Source organism: Stigmatopora argus, chromosome 12, assembly GCF_051989625.1.
Source record: "Stigmatopora argus isolate UIUO_Sarg chromosome 12, RoL_Sarg_1.0, whole genome shotgun sequence".
Taxonomy (NCBI): Eukaryota; Metazoa; Chordata; class Actinopteri; order Syngnathiformes; family Syngnathidae; genus Stigmatopora; species Stigmatopora argus.
In genome coordinates, this window is record NC_135398.1 from 17,462,280 (window position 1) to 17,486,461 (window position 24,182).

Below are 24,182 nucleotides of genomic sequence, written 5' to 3' on the forward strand. Positions count from 1 at the left end.
TGAAAGTAAAGTTTTAAATCATTAAAGTTTGGAATTATAATATATAAAGCAAAGTAACAAGTAAAATCTTAAGAGACAATAAAACGTAAAAATAAAGGATAAAAAAGCTCTGCCTATGATGATAATCATATATATATATGATGATTATATATATATATATATATATATATATATATATATATATATATATATATATATATATATATATATATATATATATATTTGACAATAGCGTTGATCAATTTGCATCCCTTGGACGACTTGATGATTAGATCCTTCGGCAGCTGGTCCCAAGCATTGACATACCATTTCAAATAAACTTCCATTGATGGTGCTCGCATGTTGCCGTATTTGGTTTACCTCTTCTCGCCGTGCAACATCCAGTTCTTGTAGAACTGTCGGACTTTGGCCTTTAATGGGGCATTCCAGTAGATGTCAGGGGGCCTTTATAAGTTTGTTGCATCCTCCTGGAATCACGGCCACATCAATCTAGAGCTTCTTCAATTGCTTCTTGGTGGCATCGCTAATGTGACAACGGTATGAATACCAGGCAAGAAGTCGCTTGCCAAACATAGAAGAACCTATGACCCGTAAAACCTCTATTTCACCGGCATGTCGCTCTATTTTTCCAACTTTCCCCCGTAGTGATGTTCAATTAGAGGTTCCGTTCAAATAGAGGTGCCGCTCAAATAGAGGTTTTACCCATATACACATCTACAGTGGGGCCTCGTTAGACCTTATCAGAAGAAGTTAGACCTCTTTGACAGCCAGAAATCTTGCTTGTTAGTAGGTGAGCAAATACTTATTTTCCACCATGATTTGCAAATAAATTCTTTAAAAATCAAACAATGTGATTTTCTGTTTTTTCTTCCACATTCTGTCTGTCATGGTTGAGGTTTACCCATGTTGACAAGTACATGCCTCTCTAATCTTTTCCAATAGGATAACTTGCACAATTGGTGGTTGACTAAATACTTATTTGCCCCACTGTAAAACAATTAATCAATCATTTTGAGAGTTGAGGTTTACCCATGTTGACAATTACAGGCCTCTCTAATCTTTTCCATTAGGATAACTTGCACAATTGGTGGTTGACTAAAGACTTATTTGCCCCACTGTAAAACAATTAATCAATAATTTTGAGATATTCCATTTTACAATATCAATTCATAATCCATCTGAATGTTACCCGGACGTTTCGTCGACGGACACTTCGTCTCCGGACGTTTGGTCGAATGGACGTTTGGTCGACGGACAGTTCGGCGAGTTTTAAGGTTCTTGTTTAGTAGTAATATTAAGATTGTTTTTTTTTATATTGGAAAAAAAGAACGGGCAATGTTGCTTTCCTTTTAATGTCTTAACTCTGTGAGCACCACACTCTTCATGTTTGATTCATAGTTATAGCATAGCATTGCTGAGCATTACCAATAAATATCTTGTCATGAAGAATGTTTGGTGGAGACTGCAGGTATTTTGTACCCGAAGACCAAAGACAAATTTGAGAAAATCAGTTTATCACGGCGGACTGTGACTTGCCGTGTGCAACTATTATAGTAGATGAAGATATCAAGAGCATCTTAAACAAAAAGACAGAGTCATTTAGTTTGTATTCTTTAGCGCTGGATGAAAGGAATGATGTCAAAGACACTGCTCAGCTCATCATTTTTATCCAAAGTATCAACGACACTTTTGAAATAACAGGAATTTTGACAATAGAGTCTTTAAAGGACAAACAAGGGGAGAGGACTTGTTTGACTGGGTGTCTGCTTTCATCGAAAATATGAAACTTCCTTGGAGTAGCGCTTGTCAATGTCACGAAAAATGGATCTCCGAATTTAACGGGGAAAAACGTTGGCCTGCTGAGGAGAATCCAGAATAAAGTTAAAGATAAAAACCCTGACCCTGTCATTTTCCTCCACTGCATCATCAACCTAGAATTTTTTATGATAAATAAATAATGAATAATAACAATAAATAATTAAAAAAATGAGTAGTCAACATAATAAGTAGTGAACAACATAAATAAGTAGGGAAGCGCACAACTAACAACAACAAACTAATGAAGAGAAATAATAAATAAGTGATTAAATTGGTTAGAAGCCTAGGAGTTATAGTGCAGTACAAGATAAGTCGCCCCGATGAGTCATCACCTTATCGTTGTGGTGGGGTTTGTGTGTCCCAGTGAACCTTGGAGCTATGTTGTCTGGGGCCTTGCTGGGCTCAACAGCTATTAGAGAGGCCAAAGAGGTCGGGTGCATCGAAATCTGGGCGGCAGCCAAAGGACGGATCCTTGGCGGTCCAATCCCCGGCTGGAAAAACTGGTTCTTGGGATGTGGAATGTCACCTCTCTGGTTGTGAAAGAGCCTGAGCTAATGCATGAGGTCGAGAAATTCCGGCTCAATAATAATAATAATAATAATAATCGGACATAGGCCCTGTCGTCATTATCACAACACAAAAGCCTACTTGTCATCACACGCAGAAACTGCGTGTGACGAAATTGATGGTGCTTCTCCATAAGCTACGTTTAATCGGCAAAAGACCTAAATAAGTGTAAGTTACGGACTTGTAATTTGTCATTCCACTGTTGTGGATACAGGTCGCTTACCTCTCGCTTACCTCTCACTGTCTTCCACTTACCTTACTTCAGTCAGCTAGTAGGAGGCAGATCACCAACCAAACATCTGTTCATATACCGCAGAAGGGAATGTGTGTTATGTTAGCGCGAGTTTGGATTTCTGATGGATGTGGGGAAAAAACTGTCCTTAAGCCTATTTGTCCGTGCTTTGTGGGACCTATAGCGTCTGCCAGAGGGCAGCAGCTGGAACAGATTGTGACCAGGGTGGTAAGGGTCCCCTATGATGTTCTTGGCTCTGCTGAGGTAACGAGGGCTGGCAATGTCTTCAAGTGAGGGCAGAGAGCAGCCGACAATCCTCTGGGCAGTGTTAATCACTTTCTGCATGGCCTTTTTGTCTGCCGCCGTGCTTCCAGCGTACCACACTGTGATGCCGTACGCCAGGATGCTCTCTACAGTGGTTCTATAGAAGGTTATCAGAAGATTGGTGCCCAAGTTGTTCTTCCTAAGTACCCTGAGGAAATGGAGTCGTTTCTGAGCCTTCTTCACCACTGCCGTGATGTTTGTAGACCATGAGAGCTTGTCCGTGACGTGGACCCCCAGGAATTTAAAGGACTGGACCCTGTCTACACACACTCCATTTATGAGGAGTGGGGCCAGATCTGTGCCGTGTTTGCGAAAGTCCAGGATTATTTCTTTAGTTTTCGTGGTGTTCAGTGTGAGATTGTTCACCGAGCACCACGAAGACAAATTGTTGACCTCATCTCTGTAAGCCGACTCATCCCCTTCTGAGATGAGTCCGACCACAGTGGTGTCGTCAGCGAATTTGATGATGGCGTTAGACTGGTGGGTGGGTGTACAGTCGTAGGTGTACAGGGAGTACAGAAGAGGACTCAGTACACAGCCTTGAGGGGAGCCAGTGCTTAGTGTAATGGAGGAAGAGAGGTGGGGACCAAGTCTAACAGTCTGTGGTCGGTTGGTCAAGAAGTCCTTTATCCAGCAGCAGATTGAAGAGGATAGTCCAAGGTGGGAGAGTTTGTCAGTCAGAATGTCCGGTTTTATGGTATTGAAGGCTGAGCTATAGTCAATGAAGAGCATCCTCACGTAGTTCCCAGGGTGTTCCAGGTGGCTCAGTGCTGTATGAAGAGCAATGGCAATAGCATCCTCAGTGAACCTGTTTGCTCTATAAGCAAACTGGTGAGGGTCAATTGAGGGAGAGATTGTATTCCTGATATGGCGGGCTACCAACTTTTCAAAGCACTTCATGATCACAGGCGTGAGGGCAACAGGCCTATAATCATTCATGCTGCCAATGGTTGGCTTTTTGGGGACAGGGATGATGGTGGCAGATTTCAGACAAGATGGAATGATGGATAGTTGCAGGGAACAATTGAAAATATTTGTGAAGACTCCAGCCAGCTGGTCAGCACAGGCTTTGAGCACCTTCCCAGGTACTACGTCTGGGCCAGCAGCCTTCCTGGTGTTCACAGACCGCATTACCAGTCTCACTTCCTGTTCCCGGAACGTCAGTGTATTTCTGCAGGGTGGTGGTGGGGGTGTTGAGACTGGGTCTGATTTGTCAGTCTCAAAGCGGGCAAAGAAACGGTTCAATTTCTCCGCTAGTGAGGCATCTGCATTAACAGACATATTATTGTTATTGTAGTTGGTAATATGTCGTATTCCTTGCCACATCTTCTTTGGGATATTTTCTGTGAAGTGCTCCTCAATTTTTTTGGTATATGCTGCCTTGGCCTTTTTAATGCCTCTTTTCAGCTCAGCTCTGGCAGCGCTATATTTTATCTTGTCCCCTGATCTAAAGGCGGAGTTACGGCATTTGATGAGTGCCTGTGTCTCATTGGTCATCCAGGGTTTTTGGTTAGGAAAAACCCGTATTCGTTTATCTATAGTGACGTTGTCAATGCAGTTTTTTATGTAAGAAAGTACAGAGTCCGTGTAGTCCTGGAGGTTGTCAACATAGTCAGGCTCACCTCTACGCACAGTTTGGGTTCCAGTACCACTCCTTTCGAGGCGGGTTGGACACTTCCACTCTGGAGTTGCCCATGGTGAGAGGCGCCGAGCAGGTGTGGTCATACGCATTGCCCCCGGGCTCAGTGCCTGTATTTTCGGGTTTACCCTGGTAGATGAGAGGGGAGCATTCCTCCGTCTACGGGAGCGGGGAAAGAGAAGGGCGGAGCTGTCAACCGATCACCACCTGGTGGTGATTTGGCTCTGATGGTGAAGAGGATGCAGTGCACCATCAACAGTGTATAGTGGGCATTGGGCACTGCTGACCTCGACTCGGGATGTTGTGAATCGGTGGGCCGAATACTTTGAAGACCTCCAAGACGCCACAGACATGCCTTCCCATGAGGAAGCAGAGCTGGGGGACTCTGGGGCAGATTATCTTATCTCTGGTGTCAAAGTAATTGAGGTGGTCAAAAAGCTCCTTGGTGTCAAGGCCCCGGGGGTGGATGAAATTTCTAAAGGCTCTGGATGTTGTGGGGCTGTCTTGGTTGACACGTCTCTGCAACATCACGTGGACATTGAGGACAGTGCCTCTGGATTGGCAGACCGGGGTGGTGGTTCCCCTTTTTAAAAAGTGGGACCAGAGGCTGTTGCAATTATCGGGAAATGAATCACACTCCTCAGCGTCCCCTGGAAGGTCTTATCCAGGGTAACTGAGAGGATGGTCCGCCGGGAGGTCAAATCTCGGATTCAGGAGGAGCAGTGTGATTTTCGTCCTTGCCGTGGAACAGTGGATCAGCTCTACACCCTCAGCAGGGTTCTTCTGGGGGCATGGGAGTTCACCCAATCAATCTGCGTAGTAGGCAGTAAGCCAGATCCGTTTCCAGTGGGGGTTGGAATCTGTCAGGGATGCCCTCTGTCCATAACTTTTATGGACAGATTATCTAGGCTCAGCCGTGGCGTTGAGGGGTCCAGTTTGGTGACTTCGTAATTGCATTCCTGCTTTTTGGAGATGATGTGGTTCTGTTGGCTTCATCAGGCCATGATCTCCAACTCTCGCTGGAATGATTTGCAGCCGAGTATGAAGCAGTCGGGATGAGAATCACTACCTCCAAATCTGAGACCATCCCCGGGTAGAGGAGTTTACTTATCTTGGGGTCTCGTTCACAAGTGAGGGGAAGAATGGAGCGGGGGATCAACAGGCGGATTGGTGCGGCGTTTGCAGTGATGCTGACTTTGCATCGGTCCGTCGTGTAGAAGAAGAAGCTGAGCCAAAAGGAGAGACTCTATTTACTGTTCGACCTACATTGCCACCCTCATCTATGGTCATAAGATGTGGGTTGTGACCGAAAGAACGAGATCCAAACAGCTGAAATGAGTTTTCCCTGCAGGGTATCTGGACTCTCCCTTAGAGATAGGGTGAGAAACTTGGTCTTCCAGGAGGAGCTCGGATTAAAGCACCTGCTGCTCCTTCGGATCGAGGGAGGTGTTCTGGGCATGTCCTACCGGGAGGAGCCTGTGGGGCTGAGCTCTGACACACTGGGGAGAATGCCTTGGGGTCCTCCTGGAAGAGCTGGAAGAAGTGGCTCGGTAGGGAAGTTTGGGCTTCCCTGCTGAAGCTCCTGCCCCCGCGACCTGACTTAAGAAAAGTGGAGGAAGATGAGATGAGACAAGGTAAGTCTTGATTATTGCTTCCTAGGTGCAGAATTTGAGTTAAGTATGGTGTCGGCTCTTGAGAAGAAACTGACCTCGAGTCCGTTTGTCTTCGCTGTTATGGTCCTGTAGCGCCTGCCAGAGGGCAGCAGGTTGAAGAGGTTTTGTGGTGCTCGTTGCCCTTCCAAGACCCCGGGATTTGTAGCGGAGGTAGGGGGCAGTTGCATCTTTTAGGCAGGTTGATGTTTAGTTGCTCCTTCCTGAGTACTCTCAGGAAATGTTGCCTTTGCTGTGCCTTCTTGACAAGTGCTGTGCTGTTTGCTGCCCAAATGAGATCAGCATCGCTGCTGACCCTTAAGAATTTGAATGTCTCCACTCGCTCCACTCATTCGCCGTTGATATAAAGGGGGGACGGAGCGGCCTCGTTCGGTCAAAAGTCCAAGATTAGTTCTCTGGTTTTGATCCCCACCACCGTTGTATCATCCGCAAATTTCACAATGATGTTCTCAGGGTGCATGGGTCTGCAGCCACAGCCTTGAGGTGAGCCAGTGCTGACCGTGCGGGCGGATGAGAGGTAGCAACCCAGCTTCACGTGTTGGGATCGGTTGACCAGAAAGTCCTTATTCCAGCTTGGCCAACTTGGGGATAAGAATGTCCGCTCTTATGGTGTTAAAGACTGAGCTGTAGTTGATGAAAAGCATTGACATAGCTCCATCTTTTCTCAAGATGGCTCAGCACAGTGTGGAGGGTGGGGTTATTGCATATTCTGTGGATCTATTCGTCCGATATTCAAACTGATACAGATCGTGGATGAGGGGAGGACATTATTTGATGTGATTCAGTACCAGTTTTTCAAAGCACTTTGTGATGATTGGTGTGAGAGCAACTGCGCGGTAGTTGCCCAGATTGTTTGCATGTGACTTCTTGGGTATTGGGATGATGGTGGCCGATTTAAGGCAGGTTGGGACGGTGGCTTGTTCAAGTGATTGGTTGAAAATGTCAGTGAAAACTGGTGCTACTTTGTCCGCACTTGCCTTAAGTACTTTGCCTAATATTCCATCCGGTCCTGTAGCCTTCATGGGGTTGACTGCACGGAGCACACGTCTCACATCCACCACCTCTCCGGGGGGATGTTTTGGTGGTTGAGGTTGTGGTGGTGTGACTAACGGCTGGACTTGGGACTTAAAGCGGTAAAAAAAGTTGTTTAGGTCCTCTGCCAGTGCCACATCTGAGTCCGCAGGAGTCACAGCTCGGCCCTTGTAGTTGGTGAAGGACCGTATGCTCTGCCACATCGTTCGGGGGTTGTCGAGTTGCCCTTCTGTCTGCCCCTTGCAGTCTGCTTTAGCAGCCTTGATGTCTTTCCCCAGGTTGGCGCAAGCTGGGCTGTAGATTACTCTGTCACCGGATCTCAAGGCTGCATCACGGGTCCGGAGGAGTGATCGGACCTGGCTGTTCATCCACGGTTTCAAGTTTGTGTACATCTGGATGGTCTTCTCAACAGTGACTGTAGCCATGCAGTACTTGATGTAAGACAGTAAGGTGTCTGTGAGTGTGCCCAGGTCCTCATGGTGGAAAGTTTCCCACTGTGTCTGTTCAAGTCTTGGAATCAGGGGAGGGCGTCATCAGGCAAAGTTGTAATGGTTCACCTTTTGTCTTTGTTTGTCGGCTGAGGGGGGTGTATACTGGAGCCAAGAACAAAGAGACGTGGTCTGACTGTCCAACGTTTGAGAGTGGTATGGCTTTTTATGCACCTTGGGTGTTAGTAAACATGATCCAGAGTTTTATCCTTTCTTGTTGGAGATATCACGTGCGGGTAAAATTTTGTCAAAACAGTACTTAGATTTGCCTGATTAAAATCTGCAATTATGTGGACAGCACTTGTTCTGATGATTGTTTATGGTTTCCATTATTAGGGAGAGAGTGGTACAGTGTTCCCTCGATTATCATGACTTGACTTAACGCAAATTCACTTCTTCACGATTTTTGTGCTATTAAAAAAAGTTCACAATCGGAAGACAGATGAAAATGGCGGCGAAAAATGGCTGAAGTCAGGGTACCACCTCCTCTTCTGCGCTGAAATGATTGGTTCTAAGCACCAATGATACCACAGAAGAAGACAACGTATATAAATACAGCTGCAGAACACGCGGCCCAGTCTTTCATGTTCCTTGCCGGTAGCGTTTAGGATCGCATACGGAGATGAATCACATCGAGTGAATTCCAGCTTTCTTTGATTGAATTTAACAATTATAGACCACCACGAAAAATGATTCCTAAGCATCCTCCACCATCCAAAGCTTCAATTGAGGCAAAGAAAAAAATGGAAGATGATGACCGTGGTAACCACGAGGAATAAAATCCTCGTCAAAATGGAGAATGCCCTATAAGTCTGGATCTCAGAATGTAGGGCGAAAAACATTCCTCTGGATACAAACATCATCCGAACCAAAGCCAAGACCTTCTACGATATCTTAGCTCTGAACGAAGAGCCCGCAAGCCTCGTGATTTTGTAGCAAATATGGGTTGGTTTGAAAAGTTCATCTACAGAGCAAGAGGCAGCAAAAAAGGAATGTCAAGGAAGTGTTTCCTCAAATAATTAGCCAGAAAGGTTATCTTCCTGAGCAAGTTTTTAAAATGGAACGAATTTGCTAATTGTCTGGACGGTCTCATGTCGGTGTACAAAAACATATTTGTAGAAAAACAAAAACGGCAGTCACAACTCCCTGTCATTACCAAATGGAGTTGAGGGGTGTTGTACTCTGTTACTGTTGATTCCTCAGCTGTGTGCGGATAAGCTTGGAAGAGTGATTCTGCATATTTTCAACCTCAGTCTCAGTCTGCAGAAGTTCCCCACCTTGTGAAAGACTTAATATGTGTGGTTCCAGTTTTATCTAACTCTACAATGTCTTTTCTTGTGTCTGTATCCGTTCTTGCAACTGCAACCAAGATGGCACCGCTCAAGTGGCTCCGTCCGCTCTTGCTCGTTTTGTGTTTCTGCTCTTTTTCTATCTTTTTAAATTGCATTTTAATATTTCTTAATGCTTTTCCATATACTTTGCTTGGTACTTTGAGCTTTTTGCTTTTTTGTTCTGCGATCTCTGCGACCGAACCCACCCATCGCGTGGCTTGGTTTCTTTGTGCTAGTCCTAGATGTCTTTGGAGCCGTTCAGCCGTGCCTCCGCTGTCATGCATGCGGCATCAAATGTGAGCAGTGGACGATAGTGAGAAGAGACAAAGCTCCAAACCGAGCATTCCATCATTGTTATGGGAACGTGAAATCTCTCTCCGGTCAGATGGAGGAGCTACCTGTACTTGCTGGGCTGCTTGTGTGGTTTGAAGGCCCCCACCGGCCTCTCCGCTGCTGCTGATCAGGTGATAGAACGTTTTAGGAGGATCTAGGCAAGGAAGATGATCTTTAAAACCTCCAAACTACTGAGAGACTGTGCGGATCAGCTTGAAAGAGTCATTCTGCATATTTAACCTCAGTCTCAGTCTGCAGGAGGTCGCCACCTTGTGGACTTCCTGTGTTTGGCTCCAGTTTTTTTACCTAGGTCTACAATGTCTTCTGTCTGTCTTGCTACTGAAACCAAGGAAATTTCCCGAATACGGGTTGAAATAAAGTTAAAATCCAAATCCCAACCCCGACCCCCGCGGGAATTCCTCCTGTGCCCCCTGAAGATTCAAGCAGTGAGGACTTGTACTAAAATAACCATCAACCTTTTTGGGGGCGTATGGGGGGATTACAATTATGAACCTGTTTTTTGGGATTACAATAATCGCCCAAGTTTTTTTTGGGTTACAATCATCGCCGTTTTTTTTATTACAATCATCAACCTTTTTTTGGATTACAATCATCAACCAGTTTTTTTATTACAAACATTAACCTGATATTTTTTGGATTGCCGTATTTTCTCGCATATAAACCGCCCGCGCGTATCAGCCGGACCCATAAAATTGCCTTAAAATCGCACAATTTTACAATTTCTTGCGTATATGCCATCCCTTGATTCACATTTTTTTACCTCCATATTCATGGTTTTTATAGGGGGTACAATTGTGTTACTTTGACAGGAAAATCTTGAGATTTTTTTTCTGAGATGCTGTATGAATCAAAAGCACACTATTAGGGTTAATATCATAAGGACATTTTCATTCATCCAGTAATGGTTGTTTTCATAATGCAAAACAGAAAATAACCAACGAATAGTAAATGTTAATTTGCCGACATCTACTGGTGAAAAAGAGTATAGCAACGCTGTAAGTCTTGTACACATATAAGGCATACCCTTGATTCAGTCATTATTTTTTTGTTACAAATATGGCTTATATGAGTGAAAATACAGTATTTCAAGTGGAGAAGGACTATTTTCACTGAGTACAGCAAGTATTTACAATTTCTTATATCTAGATTATATTTACATACTAATACATTAGAGTCTTTTGATATGTTTATAGTTGTAATATTTAATAAATATACACGTTTTGACAATTATACTTGTGTACTTGTATTTCTGTATAGGCGCAAAAGCATGTGAAGCATGTATTGTGGTAGTTACAATGGGGCTGAACCTACTTCGCAATTTTTCAATTATCGCGGCCATGTCTGGTCCACATTACCCGCGATATTAGACAGCAGTGATGATAACAACAGCTATCTCTGGGAAAGAAGGGTCTGCATCTCACCGACATGAATTCAAGGTCTGGGGAACAGTATCTATCCAGAACAGTGCTATTGTTAGACCATCTCTGATTCACATAGATGCTAAGCCCACCACCTATTTTTCCCCTTAGTCCAGTCCTGGGCAATTAATTTGACAAAGGGCAGAGGGTGCAGGTTTTCGTTCCAACCCATAAGAGGAAACCTTTCCACCAATCTGGTATCGTAGAAGTGCAATCAGTGGATTGCAGTCAGGTGCTTCTTGTTTCAGCAGAAATCTAATTAGTTAAATTGTCTGTGCTGGATCGGTTGGAACAAAAACCTGCATTGCCCAGGTCTGCCTTAGTCCCAGGTCCCGTCTCATCTGAATAGCATGCGGCCTGCTCGCTGCACCGTAGTGTCGGGTATTTGTGGGTTTAGCCACATCTCTCTGATGATTAGCACGGACCAATCTCGAATGTAGCGATTTCCGGCGAGCTCTATTTCCAAATTGGCCGTCTTGTTTTGCAATGGATCTGACATTGGAGAGGAAGAGGTTTGGCAGCAGTGGTTTGAGTGGTTATTTCTTGAGCTTACCCAGAGAAGCCCACTCTGTGGCCTCACTTTTGTTTTCCCTTCCGATACCCTCTCCTTGGCCAATCAGAGCCGATAACAAATCAAGGGGCCCCCCTCAAGTTCGTGATCTCTTCCGGAATGCTGTGTGCGACGGAATTCGCAGAAATCATAATTCCCTGCTGGTAACAGATTTTTAGTAAGTTTTACGGTTATAGTTGACATTAAAGTCTGGTTTTGACAAACATTTTGCAATAAAACACACAAAACACACGAAAAGAGTGCGCAGGTAGAGAGACCCTTGGGCCATTGCATTTACACGGGCCGCCATCTTCATATTGTTTCTGCTGAAACAATAACCACCTGACTGCAATCCACCGATTGCACTTATAACATACCAGATTGGTGGAAAGGTTTCCTCTTTTGGGTTGGAACGAAAATCTGCACCCACTGCAGTACGGAGCGGTAGTCTTGGAAACACAATGTGCTGGCACGTGCAACACTTGTTCGTAGACAAACTCCACGGATGAGGACTGCAGATCCTCTTTGAGTGCACACCTAACCATGAGCACCAATGGAACCCTATCCACTCAGTCGCCATCAATCAAGCACACATGAAGTGAGGCTTTCATGAAGCGATGAAAGCGTTTGCACAGCCCATTCGCCTGCGGTTGGTACGCGGTGGTCCTCTGCAGTTTAACCCCCAAGCCGTTGGTAATTGCACCACACAACTCGCCCCTGTCTGATGACAGATCTGAGTCCTAAAACAACCCATGTCCCTATAAATGCCCGCGCCACATCCGCCAATGCTGTGGAAGAAAACGGAATGCCCTCGGGCCAACCATGGTGAGCCAGTGAGCCAGCTAAGATAGTTGCCGCCGTTGTAGTGCAGACTACGGTTCTGCCGTTGTAGTGCAGACTACGGTTCTGCCGCACGTGACATTGAAAACGTGACAGTTTTTTTATGTGTATGTAGGAAAATTGGGGCCCTCTAAAAGAAAGCGAATATGATGCACAACCAAGGAGCCAGGAGCTCCCGGTAGAAAATGCTATACTGCTCGTGATGCCACCCATTACTGCTAGCAAATAGTATGTCATCTAAATAGACATCTAAATATGGCATGTCACAAAAAAACTGAATCCATAAGCAATGTTCCCTCTAATTTTTTGTTGGTCTGAGCAGAAAGTCAACCTCCCTGAGCGCACTGAGTACCAGTGTGAGCGACATCATCGGTACTCGGATGATTCGCCTAAAGACGTTTCGCCGACGGACGTTTGACAGACGGGCAGGTCGCCGAATGAACGTTCGGCGGAACGTCCATTCGGCGACCTGTCCATTTTTCATGTAAAACATGCTGTAAAACACGAAAAACATAAGTGGACAGAGCTACTGCCACTTGCTGCCGCTTAAACGGCGCCATCATGGGGAAAGGGGTAAAAAAAAAAAAAAAAAAAAAAAAAAAAAAAAAAAAAATCCGATTTTTTTTTTTTTTTTACTGCGCGCCATATGATTGCTGCTGCGCAGCGAGGACGAGAGTAGTGCGCAATTGCGCACGCGCGCAGCTTAGAGGGAACACTGTCCATAAGTCGCTGGAAAGGTGTCCTGAAAAATCTTGCATGTGTGGCACGGGGGTACCAATCAGGCAAAATGACAACATTAAGGCAACGATAATCCCCTCACAGTCTCCACCACCATCACGTTTAGGAACAATGTGAAGGGGGGACGACCAAGGACTGTTAAAGTGCCTAACAATCCCTAACCGCTTCATGTTTTCAAAATTGGCTTTAGCGACTGCTAATTTAGCTGGTAGTCTCAATAAGATGCTCGACACCATGTTTAGTAGAAACAGTGGAGAAAGTGGGATACCCTATTTACTCGCATATAAGACGCTTTTGTTAGACAAAAAAATTATGACTGACATGATGGTATGGCTTATATGCACATAAAAACACGACATCCACGAAACTTTCAGTTGACGGTGCCATGACACGATGACGTCATGATGCAATGGCGCCGTAACATCATGACGCAAGACAATGTGGCCAATACGAACATTTATTTTAAAATAGACAAAAGGTAAACAGATCAAACGGTAAACATTTATTTTGTCGTATATGAAGGGAATGCAAGAAAAAAATGCACGTATCTTTTATAAAAAGTGAAAAAACTCACGTTCCCTTCACTGCTCGCTCGGGGCACGGCCATCTTACCAAGGTGGGGGGCAGCCATCTTACCTAGGGCGCTGCCGTCTAAACCTAGTTAAACGTGCTCTGACTGGCTAGACGCGAGTAGCCTTGATTTTGAAATAAAACAAAATTCCCCTTTGATATTTTTCATTTTATTTCTTGTTTTAAAGTGACAACTAGTGGAGTAATCGGAACCATTGAAAGAAAAGAGTTGAGATATTTTGACATTAGAATCAATATGGCTGCCAAAACATCTAAACTTCCCATAAGAAAATTGTCATTTCTGTAATTAGAAAGCACCAGGTTCTCATCAAGATAGACTTGTTTTGTTTTTCAAATTTAAATATTTGATATTTTGATATTTTGCATATTATTTTCCTTTTGATATTGACCCTAATAATGAGCTTTTTATCCATACAGTATCTCAGAAATACCATGTGTGATGATTTCTCTTAATATTTTCCCTTCAAATTAACACATTTGTATTCCCTATTAAAACCATATATATGGAGGTGAAAATGAGGAATGAGGGGGGAGAGTTATATACGAGAAATTGTAAAATTCAACAATTTTAAGGCAATTTTAAGGGTGCGGCTTATACGCACGGGCGGCTTATATTCGAGTAAATACGATAGATAACATTGAGGTACTCACTTAGTAACCTTGAAAAATTGTCACTGGCAAGTGAGCTAGAAAAACAAACATGGCTGCCCGTCCCCCTTACTCCGGTTATAGAAAGGAACATCCGTGCATCCACTAACCGTCCAGTCAACCAGTCCACTAGCAGATTATATGCAGAAAGAAAGTCCACCCCCAGAAGAGGAAAAGCAACATGGTGAACTAACTCCCACTTAAACCGCTGGGAACCAAAATGCAAATCCAGAACATTTAGTCCATATGTTCGTATGGACGTTTCGTCTGCCGAACACAGCGCTGGAACAGATTAACCTTCAGCTGCTTACTTGATCACCGCTGGAACCACACTCCTCTGCGCACCAGTGTCACACTGAAACTTCCGACCAGAGACATGTCTACCATGAAAAGTAGATGGTTCTGATCACCCACTGTCCTGGCTACTACAGGGGGCGGGCAGTTCCATTTCCCGTTGCTGCCAATGTGCAGGGCTCATGGCACATCTTCGCCTTGGCACAGAAATAACATCAGCCTTGCCTTTGGTCCCACTCCTGCCTGTCCTTCCGCAACATGCCAGGCACCGGCGCCATGTGTGCCTCGCAACGTCGTGGTAAAGTAGCCCTCGGTTTCCTCCACGAGAGCGCACGAGTCGGTGGTGTCTAAGTTGCCGAGGGCAGTGCGTACGTGAGCGGGGAGCTGCCGCAGGAATAGCTCCATTAAAAGTTATCCGGGCTCTTCTTCGCCCAAAAGGTTCAGCATGTAGTCCATGGGATGTCTAGGTGTGCACTCGCTGAGGCCTTTAATGTCCAACAGTCGGCACGCCCGCTCGCATCAGGACAGCCTATGCAACTTCAGCGAGTGTTCTTTCAGTGCGATCTGCAGATGTAATGAAGCGAACCACTTCTAACGCTATCCTGCTGCCTCGACCTTTGCGAACCACGCCTCGGGCACGGACACCCAATACTCCAGTTTGAGTGTGGCGGTCGCCGCCATAGGCCCGGAGACTACAGGTCCATTGTCGGGGTCACCAGGCTTGTGCCGAGAGAGAGGAGTCTGAGTTGGGATGTCTTGGTCCACGCGAGAAAACTTTAAAAAATGTTTTTACAGCACAGAGAGTTTTTGTAACCCTACGCGTAAATCTCAAGACAGGAAGAAGGGTGCACCTCTCGGGCGTCTCCCTATTAACCGCAAGGCAGAAGACATTAACATTAAGGGGGTTCTACCAGGTGAAATATGTCCAAAAGAATGTCACAATGTTGTCTAATACAGTCGTACCTCTACTTACGAAATTAATTGGTTCCAAGACTTTTTCATTACTTGAAAATTTTCTAAGAAGAGGTGTGCTTTATATGTAAATTCTCTCATTTTTTCCACGGTCCTCACACGACCAACTAAACCCTTTAAAATTGGTCAGTGTCGCAATTTGTATTAAAGATGCGAGGAAACACAAAAATGAGAGAAAATTATAAGGAAATCATTTCTTAATGTCTTTAAATAAATAAAGCATGTGAAAATGTGCCCTGCGCCTCTGAAATATCTCCCTCAGCGGTTGTTATAGATGTAATACCCGTGTTTGTCCGCCAGATGATGGCAAGAACCCGTTCTACTAAGGCGGAAAGCCATCCAGTTTGTAGTACCTTTTAGACTTTTACGTGTGTGTGTGCGTGTGTGTGAAAATACGCGACACGTTGCATTTGTACAGATTTTAATTGCTTGATAAGGGGAATTCAAAATAAAATAACAGATAAGGAAATGCATTTACTTTTTGGGGGATTTTGTAACTTGGATCTTTTTCGTATCTCGAGTCTCTCATTTGCATAAAAAAATTGTAACCTGAAACGTTCGTACCTAGTAAGTAGAGATATCAATGTATTAAATTTCATTGAATGTGCAAAAAGAAAAAAAATATTTACTCTATATTATTTAATGTCTACAAATTACTAACAACTAGATAGCATTAGTTTTGCCAAACAAATCAAATAGTTACTTAAGTTATGGGCTGACATTGATTGTGCAAAATGTCCAATCCATCTGAGCTACGAGGTTGGTGGCAAACAAACAGATCACAGTCTATCATTGTCAATGCCCGTGAATAAGCTATTTGATTAAAAATGTATTTGTAGTCATCACATCTCATCTCATTTTCTTAACTGCTTTATGCTCATTAGGGTCGCCAGGGGTGCTGGAGCCAACCCCAGCTGTCTCTGGGCCAGAGACGGGGGACACCCTGAATCGGTGGCCAGCCGATCGCAGGGCACAAAGAGACAGACAACCATGCACACTCACACCCATACCTAGAGGATATTTAGAGTGTCCAATCAGCCTAGCATGCATGTTTTTGGAATGCGGGAGGAAACCGGAGTACCCGAGGGAAACCCACGCAGGCCTGGGGAGAACATGCAAACTCCACACAGGTGGATGTGACCTGGATTTGAACCCAGGACCCCAGAGCTGTGAGACTCATAACCACCAGTTATTTGTTACTCTGTTAGTAGATGGTGAAATACAACCAATTAAAAACATTTTTTTCATTGAAAATCCTGTTTTGGGGTGTTTTTCATCAGAAGGTGGGAACGAATTAATTCATTAATTTCATTTCTATGGGAAATATTGATTTGAGATGCGAATAAAGAGACGGACAACCACGCACACTCACAAATTAGATAGTCCCATCAGCCTACCATGCATGTTTTTGGAATGTGGGAGGAAACCGGAGTACCCGGGGAAACCCATGGAGGCCTGGGAGAACATGCAAACCCCACACAGATAGACATGACCTGGATTTGAACCCAGGACCCCAGAACTGTGAGGCCAACATGCTAACCACTCTTACCACCGGGCCGCCATGCATTTGTACTAATGTCCATAATTGAAAAAACTGCTACAAATGGTATTATTACCAATTCCTTTTTTATTTCTTGCAGGATGCACAAAAAAGAATCCAGTCAGAAAGCATTTTTCCTCAATGAATTCCAGGAACAGCTAAATGCAATAGTAAAATATCTGAAATAATCCAAATCATTTACTTTCACTGAAACAGTTTGGACTTTATTGTGTATTTTTTTTCTTGTTTGTTTTTAACTGCTCATTACAAATAGATTTTATTTGATTGTGACTTTCAATAAATGTTTATAAATCTTTTGTGTGTGTTAAATTTGCCTTTCATGAACATTTTGGTGATGATTTGTTGGGGGAGTTAATCAACTTAGAAAGTGATATGTTGTTACAAATTCACTCGTGGCGGAGCAGAGTTGGATCAAAGTGCAGGAATCGGGCAGACAACGAGAATACGGATGCACAAACGAAAGGCATAAATAACAAAGGGCAAATGACAAAATAAAACATTGCAAACATTCATTCATTCATTTTCTGAACCACAGGGGGGGGGAGTGAGAGGGAGAGGGAGAGGGAGAGAAAGACAGTGCCACGCTGTTCCCATAAGCAGCCTCTTGGCCACCTGGCTGTCTCGCATGCTCGTATCTCAAGGCAAATATTTGCTCGGAATTTTACTCGTATCTCAATATCCTCATATGTCGGGGCACTCATATGTCAAGGTATTACTGTACAGTAATTCCGAGCAAATAATTACCTTGAGATACAAGACACATTTTGAGATACAGTTGTGGTCAAAGGTTTACATACACTTGTGATGAACAAAATGTCATGGCTCTTTTGAGTTTCCAGTTATTTCTACAACTCAGATTTTTCTCTGATAGAGTGATTGGAACAGATAGGTACTTCTTTGTCACAAAAAACATTCATGAAGTTTGGTTCTTTTATGACTTTATTATGGGTGAACAGAAAAAAGTGATCAAATCTGCTGGGTCAAAATATACAAACAGCAGCGCTAATATTTGGTAACATGTCCCTTGGCCATTTTCACTTCAATTAGGTGCTTTTGGTAGCCATCCACAAGCTTCTGGCAAGCTTCTGGTTGAATATTTGACCACTCCTCTTGACAGAATTGGTGCAGTTCAGTTAAATTTAATGGCTTTCTGACATGGACTTGTTTCTTCAGCATTGTCCACAAGTTCTCAATGGGGTTTAAGTCAGGACTTTGGAAAGGCCATTCGGAAACCTTAATTCTAGCCTGATTTAGCCATTCCATTACCACTTTTGATGTGTGTTTGGCGTCATTGTTCTGTTGGAAAACCCAACTGCACCCAAGACCCAATCTTCGGGCTGATGACTTTAGGTTATCTTGAAGAATTTGAAGGTAATCCTCCTTCATTATCCCATTTACTCCTGATCGTGGCAGTGACAAAACAGTGCCATGCACTTTATACTTACAAAAAAATGTTTGCACTGTTGCTCTTGGGACCTGCAGCTGCTTTGAAATGGCTCCAAGTGACTTTCCTGACTTGTTCAAGTCAAGGATTTGCTTTTTCAGATCCATGCTGAGCTCCTTTGACTTTCCCATTGTAGTGTTTGTGGGCGTTTGCATTCAATGATCTCTATTTAAATGGCCTCAGATAAGTCACCAGCTGTAGTCACTCATAATCACTCACAAGAGATTAAGAGGCCATGCTATGAAGCTCAATCTTCGGGCTGATGACTTTAGGTTATCTTGAAGAATTTGAAGGTAATCCTCCTTCTTCATTATCCCATTTACTCTCTGTAAAGCACCAGTTCCATTGGTAGCGAAACAGCCCCACAGCATAATACTACCTCCACCGATTGACGGTAGGGATGGTGTACTTGGGGTTAAAGGCCTCACCTTTTCTCCTCCAAACATAATGCTGGGCATTGTGGCCAAACAGCTCGATTTTTCTTTCGTCTGACCACAGAACTTTCCTCCAGAAGGTCTTATCTTTGTCCATGTGATCAGCAGCAATTTTCAGTTGGGCCTTAAGGTGCCGCTTTTGGAGCAAGGGCTTCCTTCTTGCACGGCAGCCCTATCACTCCATGGAGATGCAAAACACGCTTGACTGTGGACACTGACACCTGTGTTCCAGCAGCTTCTAATTCTTGGCGGATCCCCTTTTTGGTGCTTCTCGGTTGAATCTTCACCCTCCTGACCAATTTTCTCTCAGCAGCAGGTGATAGCTTGCATTTTCTTCCTGACCTGCAGCTGCTTTGAAATGGCTTCAAGTGACTTTCCTGACTTGTTCAAGTCAAGGATTCGCTTTTTCAGATCCATGCTGAGCTCCTTTGACTTTCCCATTGTAGCGTTTATGGGCGTTTGCATCCAATGAGCTTTATTTAAATGGCCTCAGAGAAGTCACCAGCTGTAGTCACTCATAATCACTCACAAGAAGTTAAGAGGCCATGCTATGAAGCTCATTTCACTGACACAACTTTCTAAGTCACCAAAATTGCTAATTCGTGTTGCTGTATGTATTTTTCTGACCCAGCAGATTTGATCACTTTTTCTGTTAACCCATAATAAAGTCATAAAAGAACCAAACTTCATGAATGTTTTTTGTGACAAAGAAGTGTCTGTTCCAATCACTCTATCAGAGAAAAATCAGAGTTGTAGAAATAACTGGAAATTCAAGAGAGCCATGACATTATGTTCTTCACAAGTGTATGTAAACTTTTGACCACAACTGTATCAGCATTCGAGACAGCCAGGTAGGTGGCCAGGCCACAAGAGGCTGCTTATGATTTCATCGCACTGTCTTTCTCACCGCATCTCCCTCGTGGAAAGATCTTTACGATCACTGGGCGGAGCGTTGCATTTTTTCTGTTTTTTTGCGGTTGTCAGTGCAGAATTAAGGTAAGCACAATCGTTCCAAAGCAAGCCAGTGCAATGAAGGGTAGAGCGAAGAAAAGTCGTATGATGACAATCGATATTAAGCACGAAATAATCGAAAAAAATAGTGGTGTACGCTTCACTGAGCTGGCTCACCAAAACGACTGGAGGAGATCTCCTTGGATAGTCTGCTGCCGTACTTCCACCGTACCACACTGTAATGCAGTATGCCAGGATGCTCTCCACAGTGGCTCTATAGAAGGTTACCAGAAGCTTAGTGTCCAAGTTGTTCCTCCTTGTTGAAGTCACCAGCGACAATAAAGACTCGGGGTGGTCAAGCTGCTGTTTGTTTATAGTCGCTAGCAGGAGGCTAAGTGCCATGCTAACGTTAGCATCCGGTGGATGTAAACAGCCATTACAATGACAATCGTTAGCTCTCTAGGTAGATAGAAGGGCTTGCACCGTACTGCCAAGAGCTCTAAATCCGGGGAGCAGTGAGTGTTAATGATACTATAGTTTAGAGCACATTCACAGCAAATTAACGATGGGTCACCGGAATCCTCCATGAGAACAGCATCAAAACTATCATGGGAAGGAGAGCCGGTCGAAGAACACTGAATGGGAAAATCATACACAACAAGTGATTGAGTAGCAGAAAGATTCGAGTTATTAACACTAAAATTAAATCTCCTAATCATAGCTTTCACACATGCAACAATACAGCAACTGAGAGGGAGACAACAGTTGGAACCTTCACGAGGTGTCTCCCGAGAGGCCGCCAGTCGCGGCCTGCGAATCCAACAAAACCACCCAGAGCTGCCACCCAGGAACGTGGCGCCCTACGTTTTTCATCCAGCCGGATATATTCGCACTGCCCCACACCTCCGGCTACCCCCTGGATGAACTAATCCGCATTCCAGTGGCAGCTCTAGCGCTGCTGAGGGTAATCGTCAGGCGCCTGTGGTGACCTAACAACAACAACAGCAACTGAGAAACTTCATCCCTGATTGTAACAGCTAATTTTGTATAAATGAGTAATCATTAGTGCTTATGATAGAATTCAACAGTATAAGACATTCACATTTGAATAGACTTTAAAGTGCAATATTAATACAGGAAAAAATAAACAATAAAAAAGGAACTCTTCAGCCAGATACATAATCAGGCAAGCTGCTTCTTATCAAGACTTGCGCTGTGAAAAAACACAGGTCCTTCACTCCTCGGAGCCTTAAGAATAATAAATAAAATAAATAAATAAAATCAGACTTAGGCTTGTCATCATCATTGACTAGACAAAAGCCTAATTGTCATCATACCCAGCTGCGTATGACGAAATTGAAAGTGCTTCTCCACAAAGTGCGCTTTTCCCAAGCAAGAGCCCAACCAAGTGATAGTTTCAGACTTGCGTGCATTCTGCCGTGATGGATACATCGCATCACCTCCCGAGCGCAACCAACTCCCGGCGACTGCGAAAAGGTAAACAAATGATTAAAAATGTAGGCTTTAAACATATCATATAAAATTGTCACATTCAAAAATGAAATCAAACATACCAATTTCTATTACCGTATTTTCACGACTGTAAGGCGCACTAAAAAGTCTTAAATTTTCTCCAGAATAGACAGGGTGCCTTATAATGCGGAGCGCCGTGTGTATGCCCCGAGTTCCAAAGCCTGACTGAGAGCACTTCTGGCCGACACGCTTCTTATATAGAGAGAAGGCGGACGTGGGTGGGGTCAGGCATAGAAAAGGTGGAAGTGGGTGGGGTAAGGCATGCAGAGGGGGTGTGTGTAAGAAGATGCTGAAGGCACGCCCCTACCAGGTACCAGTATATAGTGTGGGCATGTGCTTTATTGCAAAACAATTTCAGTTTGGTTTAATACAAAGAGGCACGCTTACGAAGCTCAGTTCAAACTTCAAGCCATCAATTATGCAGTGGAGCTGTGGATTCTTGATCTAAGAGCAGTTGGGAAAAAAGTCTCCACAGCCACCATTCGACTGTGAGCAAAAGCGGTAGAGGAAGAATTAAAAATTGAACATTTTCAAGGAGGTCCGTCTTGGTGCTTTCGCTTTATGAAACGGCACCATCTCTTCATTAGAGCGAGGACAACAGTGGCGCAGCAACTTCCAGTGGACTACAGCTTTACGAAGATGGGAGGCAGTGCCGGGGTAGTTACGCCATTATTTGCGAATTGATTGTGGCCGCTTGGACTAACGTGTCTGCTTGCACTGTTGTTCAAGCTTTTACCAAAGCCAAGACATTTCTGTGGAGCCACATGACAATGTGAGTGACTCTGACAACGAAGAGAGGGAACCCGTCGTTTTTGATGAATTATTTGCACAATTGTTCAATTCGGACACAGAAAATGAGGACTTTGATGGATTTGTGGGTGATGATTGATCCAAAGACGTGAGTACATTGTAAAAAGGCTAAATAAAGTACAACTGAACTCAGTTTTGCTTCCGTTGCCTTTTTAAAAACGCTATTTTAGCATGTGTCCGTATGTTTAAGCTGGTGTATGTTTAAGCTGCTGTATGTTTTGCCATGCCTGGCTGCGAGCATTAGTGCAGTGTGCCTTGTGTGTGTCAAATACTGAAATAGCACTTGTTACTGAGACTGGGTTTTTAAATGCGGTGCGCCATATAGACGTGAAAATACGGTAATTGCATTCTAACAGTGTTGTACCCCAGTTATATAGTTATTTTCCTTTGTATTCAACTTAATTCTCAAAAGATGTATTTGTTATTATCAGTGGCGGTCCGTGCATTTTCTGGTAGCGCCTTCAACGTATCAATCCAACCCTCAAAAACTATTTTATGGCTATAAAACCTCTACTGCAGCTACAGCTGCGACACATAGAAAACCATGAATAAATCAATGCACAAAAATGGGGTAACATCCACTTCCTAGCAGCATTTCATGATTAAATACAAATACTGGAGCTTTTCAGACATTAAAACCAGGCCAGGGGGTGATTTTCCCGGGAAAAGACAGCGATGGACGTCAATGGCGTACGGGCAAACATTGCCCCAAAATGGGGTAAAATCCAGCCGAAAACAGAATTTATTGATTAAATACAAATACTGAAGCTTTTTAGACATCAGAACCGGGCCCGGAGTATCATTTCCCCGGTAAAAAGACAGCGATGAACCTCGATACGTCCATACGTGAAACAGCAAAAAAATGCACTAAAATGAGGTAAAAGCCACTTCCTAGCAGCATTTATTGATTGAATACAAATACTGGAGCTTTTGAGACATTACAACCAGGCCAGGGGGGTGATTTTTCCCGGGAAAAGACAGCGATGGACGTCAATGGCGAAACGGCAAAAATTAAACTGGGGTAAAATGGGGTAAAATCCACTTCCTAGCAGCATTTAGTGATTAAATACAAACACTGGAGCTTTTCAAATATCAGAACTGGGCCCACAATTGAAATATTATTTAGGAATATAGCCATATTATACTCACCAAAAATCCTTTTTAACTGTGCACAATATCCATCCTCCTTTATTTCTTCCTTCTTTTCTATCGCCATCGAAGCTAATGATGAAAGTTGAGCCTGTCCTGTCATATTTCCGGCATAGTCCGTCTTGAAAATGGCTTTAAATCAACACAACAATATATTTGCTTGTGCAGCTAAGTTAGCGCACTGAAAGTGGTGCACAGACCCTTTTTCCGGCTGTAACAGGCTTGCTAGCTTCGGAGTCGACCGCCCTTTCTTAATAATTTCCATTTTTTTGGATTGGATGGATTTTTGGGTGATGATTGATCCAAAGACGTGAGTACATTGTAAAAAGGCTAAATAAAGTACAACCGAACTCAGTTTTGCTTCCGTTGCCTTTTTAAAAACGCTATTTTAGCGTGTGTCCGTATGTTTAAGCTGGTGTATGTTTAAGCTGCTGTATGTTTTGCCATGCCCGGCTGCGTGCATTAGTGCAGTGCGCCTTGTGTGTGTCCAATACAGAAATAGCACTTGTTACTGAGACTGGGTTTTTAAATGCGGTGCGCCATATAGTCGTAAAAATACGGTAATTGCATTCTAACAGTTTTGTACCCCAATTATATAGTTATTTTCCTTTGCATTCAACTTAATTCTCAAAAGATGTATTTGTTATTATCAGTGACGGTCCGTGCATTTTCTGGTAGCACCTTCAACGTATCAATCCAACCCTCAAAAACTATTTTATGGCTATAAAACCTCTATTGCAGCTACAGCTGCGACACATAGAAAACCATCAATAAATCAATGCACAAAAATGGGG

At 43.7% G+C, this 24,182-nt stretch overlaps 2 long non-coding RNA genes across 3 annotated transcripts in view; one reads left to right on the plus strand and one right to left on the minus strand.

Moving 5' to 3' along the window:
* LOC144085804 (uncharacterized) overlaps window positions 1-17,363 on the plus strand; it is a 34,966-nt gene extending 17,603 nt beyond the window's left edge. Inside the window, exon 5 of the long non-coding RNA XR_013304277.1 lies at window positions 17,147-17,363. This is a non-coding gene — a long non-coding RNA (uncharacterized LOC144085804). The remainder of the gene's footprint in view (window positions 1-17,146) is intronic.
* Window positions 17,364-20,375: 3,012 nt separating this feature from the next.
* LOC144085525 (uncharacterized) lies at window positions 20,376-22,857 on the minus strand. Of its 2 annotated transcripts, none has more exons than XR_013304172.1 (3): window positions 21,484-22,857; window positions 21,234-21,383; window positions 20,376-21,144 (listed from the first exon to the last, which is right to left on the minus strand). It is a non-coding gene; the product is annotated as an uncharacterized LOC144085525 (long non-coding RNA). The 2 variants fall into 2 exon arrangements; XR_013304171.1 differs by having other exon boundaries at window positions 20,377-21,144; window positions 21,471-22,852.
* Window positions 22,858-24,182: the final 1,325 nt, after the last annotated feature.